At 43.3% G+C, this 8395-nt stretch overlaps 1 pseudogene; it reads right to left on the reverse strand.

Annotated features, from left to right (window-relative positions):
• LOC129532758 (large ribosomal subunit protein uL16-like) lies at positions 1 to 8339 on the reverse strand (annotated as a pseudogene).
• Between the last annotated feature and the right edge of the window lie 56 nt (positions 8340 to 8395).

Consider the following 8395-nt stretch of genomic DNA (forward strand, 5'->3'; position numbering starts at 1 on the left):
AATAGGCACGCAACAAAAACATCCAACATTGCACAGCTTTTTACTATGTTCCAGGCACCATTCTGAGTGTTTCATATGTATTAACATATTTTATCCTCTCAGCAAGCCTATGAGATACATGCTATTATTATCCCACTTTATAGATAAAGAAATCAAGAGGCTGAGGAACTTTCAAGATCACAGGTCTAGTAAGTAAAGGAGCCAGGATTCAAATGCCAGCTGTCCGCCCCAGAGCCAGGTGATTAATCACCACTCTAACCAGACTCAGAAACATGACACAGAAGTAGCCCCTAAAGGTCCACAATGCAACCATGTGGGACTGGATACATAATTTACTGGGTTCAGTGCAAAATAAAAATGCAGGCTCCTTATTTAAAAAGTTGAGAATTTCAAGATGGTGACAGCAGAGCATGAAACCAAGTGTGGGGCCTGAGTGGAGCCCTGTGCCCAGGTGTACAGGTCGCATGCCCAGGAAGCTGGCCTTGCAGCCAGGTGAGCCAGCTGTCAATTCCTGGAGCCGGGCATTCCAGCCGAGCTTGTGTAGTGCAGCTGACTGTGAACCCAGACAAACCTCAGTTGGCTAAGGAAGAAAGTTGTGAAGGATGAAGAAAAGGTCATAGGGCCTTTGAGAGGGGTGCTAGTGTTTCTTACAGAAAATATTCAGACCCAGCCAGGTGCGGTGGCTCACGCCTGTAATCCCAGCACTTTGGGAGACTGAGGCGGGTGGATAACCTGAGGTCTGGAGTTTGAGACCAGCCTGGCCAACATGGTGAAACCCTGTCTACTAAAAATACAAAAATTAGCCAGGCATGGTGGCGGGCACCTGTAATCCTAGCTACTTGGGAGGCTGAGGCAAGAGAATTGCTTGAACCTGGGAGGTGGAGGTTGCAGTGAGACAAGACTGTGCCATTGCACTCCAGCCTGGGCAACAAGAGCAAAACTCCGTCTCGAAGGAAAAAAAAAAAAGAAAAGAAAAAAAAAGAGAAATGAAAATATTCAGACCCCAGGGGACATGCCTGTATTAACCATCACTAGATTTTCAGATGAATGTTGTTTAAGGTTCCTCTACTCTAGAGGCTATGGGAGCTTGGTTCCCACTGCATGGCTTGGTGACAGGTAGGAGAGAGCCCATCTCCAGCAGCATTTTGGAATGCTGTCCCCAACATCTGGAGCACAAGATGTCAGAGAGAGATTGGGATGGGTTGATAAGGGAGAAGATGACTTCCTAGCCTCTTTCGAGGTCTGATGATCCACACTTTGAGAATAGACGTAGGAAAGACCTTCTACTCCTGTGTCCTACAGGTGTGAGATTCTCTAGCAACTGCAGAGTGGTTAACAGCAAAGAGGACATGTGTACCCACTTCTGAATAGTAGGGCTGGCTGCTTCAATAGAGCGAGAAAAAGGTGGGAGTAGGACAGGGGAGAGGAGAGGAGATGGAAGCATGGATGGAGGTGACTGCAGTCAGATAAACAGTTGTTTGGCACACAAACCCAGCGTTCCATAAAGTCCTATGTGGACTCTGTGAGTTCACAATAGTTTCCCTTGCCAGCAGCTCACAAACTGTGCCTTGATTACACATCTCTTGACAAATCAAGCCCTTGACCAACAGGGACTTTGTCTTGTCTGCTGTTGTACTCCAAGTCCCTAGCACACAGTAGGTTCTCGAATATTTGTTAGAAAATGAATACATAAATGGTCCCAGGAAGTATTTTCACTTCTAAGGCTTAATTATTGGCAGAATTAACCACTGAAGCCATCTCAGTGTTGGCTTTTCTTTGCGAGTAGTTTTTCACTAATTTAATCTCTTCACTTGTTATAGATATATTCAGATTTTCTTTTTCTCTTGAATCTATTTCAGTAATTTGTACCTTTCTAAGAGCTGTCCATTTTATTTATCTAATTTGTTGGTACACAATTGTTTGCGGTATTCTCTTATAATTCTTTTTATTTCTATAAGGTCAGTAATGATGCCTCCTCTCTTATTCCTGATTTTAGTAATTTAAGTCTTCTCTCTTTTTTTCTTGGTAAGTCTAGATAAAGATTTGACAATTTCATTGATCTTTTTGAGGAGCCAACTTTGGTTTTCTAGTCTCTAGTGTGATAATTGCTACTCTAATCTTTATTGTCTTTCTCGATCAGATATTATTCTACATCATTTTTAAAAACAGCTAAAGCCACAAATCTGCCTTGACCCTTTTGTTTTTGCTTCTGCTCTGTCAATCTTCCTTGAGGCAGCAGATCTTTCATGACCTATTGCCCAAAAAGGATAGAGTCACAGGGTCACAGACAATTCTTGGAAAAATTTACATTGGTGAATATATCAAAATGATATTCTGCTACATATGCATAACTTATCTTCACTCTTGGACCACAAAGATCTATTTCAGAGACAAATTTGGAGTGGAATTTTCCTTAACATTATCCTCAATAGAGCCTAAGGTATAGAATACACTCATTTTCTCACTCAAATCCTGAGACCTCAGTGGTCATTTACCAGACGTTGGAATTCCTAAATGAATACCATTGCCTTAAAAATCATATTCCTCAGGTCAGAAGGCTAGAGTGCTCTAGTACAGGAGTCCTCAACCCCTGGGTGAGTGAACATTGAACCTGAGCTCCATCTCCTGTCAGGTCAGCTGTGGCACTGGATTCCAGGAGTGTGAACCCTATTGTGAACGGTGCATGCAAGGGATCCAGACTGTGCTCTCCTTATGAGAACCTAACTAATGCCTGATGATGTGAGGTGGAACAGTTTCATCCTGAAAATCATCCCCCTCACCACTGTCCCAGCACTGCACTGGTCTGTGGAAAAATTGTCTTCCACAAAACCAGTCCCTGATGCCAAAAATGTTGGGGACCACTACTGTAGTAGATTCCTAGTCAGTTTGAGGTGCCTTTTTTTTTTTTCAGGTGGACAGAAAGTAGGATTTATTGTTGGGCCTTAGGAGGGGCAGCACAGTGGAAGCCCTCATGAGTGCAGGGCCCACCACTTGTCCAGAGGGCCACGATTGGGGATGTACTTGACCCCGCAGTCATCTGGAATGAGCCGTTTCTCAGCCACCATGTCTTCACATTGAACTTGGTAATGCCCCACTTGTTTGAGATGTGGATCTTCTGGTGGCCAGGGAACTTGGCCTTGGCCCTGTGCAGGGCCTCAATCACATGCTCCTTGTTCTGCAGCTTGGTGCCGATGGACACGATGATGTGACCAATGTGAACCCTGGCCACAGTGCCCTGGGGCTTTTCAAAGGCACCTCATATACCTGTTTGGAGCCTGTCAGCCCAGCACAGGACGTCTTGTTGATGTGCATAACGTGGAAGGGGTGGAGCTGCACTTGGATATGAAAGCCATCCTCGCCGCAACTTTTCATCATGTACTTATTGGCACAAATTCAGGCAGCCTCCAGGGCTTCAGAGGAGAGCTGCTCATATTCATCGGACACCATGTGGCCACAGAGTGGAAACTCATCCACTTTTACCTTCTTCCACCCCAGGTCAAAGATGGGAATCTCGGCATCAGCAACACCTCGCCAGAAGAGAGGCTTTGTGTTGTTCTTACAATAATGGTAACACTGGGTGGGGCAGCGGCCCATGGGACACCAGAATCTTCAGTGGCACACGAAGGGGAAAGAGCTTGAGATATCTTTTGAACTTAAGAGTCATCCTTTACTCTAAGAACTGACCCCCATCTAGAAGATGGGCAGCCCCAATTGTACTGCATGACCCTGTCCTCAGTCCCAGCTTAATGGACCAGAAGTAGACAGCTGACTGAATCTGGACAAGGTAGATTTCCTTCCTGAAAGTCTGAAATTATGACTAAGAGGCAGCCGTACTTGTCTTCTGGTTGTTGGAATTGTTCCATGTGAACTCAGGAGCTGAGGGCAAACATATTCCACCATGAGAACAGAGAAACAGGGAAGACTGCTCTGTTGGAAAACAGAAACATGTTGCAGTTCTCCTAAGAGAAACAGAAACAGAAGATGGTGACTGGGTCCCTGACAGCTTTCTGCTTTCCCTGATGGCTTTCTGATCTAGTCCCATATTAAAATCTAGTGGCATTTCTGACTTTGAATTCCATAAGACACCCCTGTGTCCTTATAAATTCTCCTTTGCTTTGTCATCATAATTATCAACATTGTCAACATTATCAACAAAAAAGATAAAACTTCCTGAACATTTACTATGTGCCAAGTAAAGTTCCAATTAGCTTACACAAATTATCTTATTTAATCCTCCCAGTGAATCCATGTATTACTTCATTTTACATATGAGGAAACAGGGACAAAGAAATTAAGTAACTTGTCCACTACAGTTAGCAATGGATAAAATCAGGATTCACACCAAGGCCATCTGACTTCAGAATCTGAGCTCTAACCACCATGTTATACAGTTTAGCCTGCTCATGTTGGTTCTTAGCACTTGCAACTAAGACGTATTAGCTAAATAGGGCTCCTCAGTCTGGCCCTACTCTGCCTAACAAAAATTATCTGCCATTTTCCCCAGTGTGCTGAAGCCAGCATTCCCCTAAAACGTACTATGGTCGATGTCACCTCCATGCCTTTTTGCTCCTTCTCCTTCCCACCCGCCCCCACTTTTATATTCTACCAATGATTCAGGGTCCACTTCCAGTTCTATCTTCCCCAGGGAAACTGGTCACCCATATGTTCTATCAGTCAGTAACTATGCTGCCTTGCAATGGTGGTTAATAGCTTACTGCATGTATGTCAGGCCTCTATGATGAGATTGTAAGGTCTTTAAAAGCAGGGGCTATGTTTTCTCTTTCGCTGTGTCCCCAAAACACTATAATTCATTGTAAGCATGCAATAAAAGCTCCTTGAATTGAACTAAAGGCAGTAATCTTAGTGGCATAGACAAAGGCAGGGAGAGAAGGTCAGGCACAGAGAGGCTTAACTTTAAAGGAGAGCTTAATGTCTTTTCATAAGTGTCAGGAATGGCCTTCACATACTCATCTTGTTTTAAAATTTTATGTGTCAATATTACATTTTAAAAGTTTTAAATCTCTATAGGAAAAAGGATATTATATTGAAACATAAATCTTCCATAATTGCTGAATTCTCACCCAGCCCTTGATCTCCTTGTTGAGTGGTCCCAAGTCTGACATTCTGAAAGTGACATACGCTGCTCCCCACAGCCTCAAACACATCTCTGATCTCACTCTTGGGCACACCCCAAGCCCTGGGATGACCATCACAACTCCCCTCTGCCCCACCATCTCAGAGGAGGTAGGTTTCTTCCCCTTAAGAAGAGTATGGGGGTGATGAGAGTATCCCAGTGCCTGAGTCTTCCTAGGCCCCAGGAAGGCCTTGGAATCCTCTCTGATCCTTAGCATTCACCCTCATCTATGAAAGCAACTGTTTGCATTATGTGTCCACTTAGTGTCCGGACAACAGTCTAAACTCAATCCATCCAAAAGCAAATCAACATCTTCCCCAAAGTTGTTCCTCCTCTTTTTACGGTAATAGCTGCCACCATGATCCAATCATCCAGGCTTGAAGCCTGAGTCATCTTTGACTCAGAACATCACAGTGCTAAAAAAAAAAAAAAGTAGTTTACGCCATTTGCCTCCTTCCCCCAATATATGATTTATACTCAGACTCTGTCTCTCAATATCTTAAAAATGCATCTGAGGTCTGTCCCTTCCTGTATATTCCCCCGATAAGGCTCTGGATTTTGGCAGCAACTCCTGAACTACTACTCTCTTTTCCTGCTGGTTTGAATAGGGAGAGAAGCAAAAGTAAACTGGAAAGTGGAACTAGAAGTCTCTAAAACCACAAGTGTTAACCTTACCCTTGCCAGAATGGGGCACATAAATTGTCCTACTAGCAGGTAACAGCTGAGTTTAACCAACATTTAAGAATCACCAACTACATCCTGGCTAACATGGTGAAATCCTGTCTCTACTAAAAATACAAAAAATTAGTCGGGCGTAGTGGCGGGCGCCTTGTAGTCCCAGCTACTCGAGAGGCTGACGCGGGAGAATGGTGTGAACCCGGGAGGCAGAGTGAGCCAAGACCGTGCCACTGCACTCCAGCCTGGGCGACAGAGCGAGACTCCGTCTCAAAAAAAAAAAAAAAAAAAAAGAATTACCAACTAAATGTCACACATGTGGCCTTGTGTGAGGTGCTGGGGCCACAGCAATAAGTAAGACTTCCCCAGCCCTCAAGTGCCTAGCGAGGGATGAGAGCTGAGGGGAGCTATCCCAGAGGGCTCTGCGAGTCCTGAAGGGGATTGTTCAATGCTGAGGGCGAGGTGAAGGCCAGGAGAGTGTGTGTAGGGAGAGGACATGTGTACTAGGTTTGAGGGCTGAATAGGATTTCAGGCCTGAGGGCTGAGGGGTGGAGGGCAATTCCAGGCTATTAAGCAAAGGCTCAGTTTACAGGCTGGACTAATCCGATTTGTGTGCTGTGTCCTGGGCTCCCCTGTGGCAGTGATGCAATCATGTGACAGTTGGTGGTCATGTGCTGGGTAAGGACACTTTCAGGAAGGATGATATCACAGAATTGATATCTCATAATCACCAGATAACTTTCTGAGTAGGAGGCACATGTCAGGGCATGAATTCAATGGTGACAGACGTGAAACTGCTGACAGCATTGTTTTCACTTCTACCTCAAGATTTGTGTGGATGTCTACAGGAAACCAGGGGGTCAAAAATAGAAAGAGAAGAGGTGCTGAACATTGGAGAGGGACTCAATTTCCCCCTCCAGGCAATTCTTCTCCCCAGGGTCTCTCACGGGTTTTTGCTTTATACATATATGTAATGCTATTTTTCAAACATATAAAGAGACTGTTGTGGCTAATTTTTAAAACCTATAAATTTATCTAAAAATCCTATTGAAATCCAAATGTCTTTTGCCTTACATACACCATTAGATAATAAAAGCACAACTTCCACAACGTAAGGTCTGATTCTTTGGTGGGGAAAAGGGATTAAAAGAGGTCCTCATCTTGAGAAACCACTGCTATATGCCATAGGTGTGTAATGACAGCCCTGCCTTGGTGATCCTCCAGGTTGGGGAGTGGCACCACATCCAGGTTATGTTGAATCTCAATTTACAATGTATAGTGTACTTTTTTTTTTTTTTAAGATGGAGTCTTGCTCTGTTGCCCAGGCTGGAGTGCCCATTATGAGTCATGGAGACTCAGATTTTGAGTAAGAGAGAAATAAAACTTTGTGCTTTTAAGTAATAATAAGTCAATCCCGACTAATATCACATGGTAAGAAGTCTGGATTTTATTCTAAGTGGGATAGGAAGTCATTTCAAATTTTGAGCCAGAGAGTGATAAGATCTTGTATATGTTTAAATGACCTCTTTACTGTGTGTAGGTTATGAGGCAGAAGGACTGGTTATAAGTCCATTGAAGTTAATTTAGAATGAAGTAGTGGTGGCTTGAAATTAGCGGTGGCAGTAGAGATTGTGAGTTGAATTCAGAATATACAGGCATGCACCATATAATGACATTTTGGTAAACAATGGACCACATATGGTGGTCCCATAAGATTATAATGGAGCTGAAGAAGAAAGTTTGAAGACTACCAGATATCAAAACTTATTGTAAAGCTACAATAATTACAACCAGATGGTACTGCCAAAGGGTAGAAAAATAGAACCAACAGACAATAGAAAATTCAGAAACAGACCTACATCTATAGGAAAATTTGATTTGTCACAAAGGATAAGCTGAACACTAGTAGGGATAGGATAATCATTTCAATAGGGAGTGCTCAGTCAATTGGATAGCCACATGGAAAATAATGAATCTTGGCCCTTAGTCATATATACAAAAACCAAATCCAGGTTGATTGTAGGTCTAACTTTGAAATATAAAACAATAAGAAATCTAGAAGGTTATTGGGAGAGTACCTTCAGGGGAGGGAAAGATTTCTTAAACATGACACAGAAAGCACAAATCAGAGACAGAAAGATTGATAAACCATTACATTGAAATTAAAAACTATGTTCATCAAAAGATACTATTTAGAGAAAAACAATACCCACAAAAGTAGGAGAATATATATATATATATATGTAATCTCGATAAGTAACAGAAGGACTTTTAACCTGATTATTTGAATAACTCCTTTAAGTCAATAAGAAAAAGCATACAGGCTGGGCACAGTGGCTCATGCCTGTAATCCCAGCACTTTGAGAGGCCAAGGCAGGTGGATCACTTGAGGCCAGGAGTTCGAGACCAGCCTGGCCAACATAGCAAAATCCCATCTCTACTAAAAATACAAAGATTAGCTGGGCATGGTGATGCACACCTGTAATCCCAGCTACTTGGGTGGCTGAGGCATGAGAATCACTTGAACCAGGTAGGCAGAGGTGAGCCAAGATCGCACCACTGCACTCCATCCAGCCTCAGGACAGA

The sequence above is a fragment of the Gorilla gorilla genome, chromosome 2, assembly GCF_029281585.2.
Source record: "Gorilla gorilla gorilla isolate KB3781 chromosome 2, NHGRI_mGorGor1-v2.1_pri, whole genome shotgun sequence".
Taxonomy (NCBI): Eukaryota; Metazoa; Chordata; class Mammalia; order Primates; family Hominidae; genus Gorilla; species Gorilla gorilla.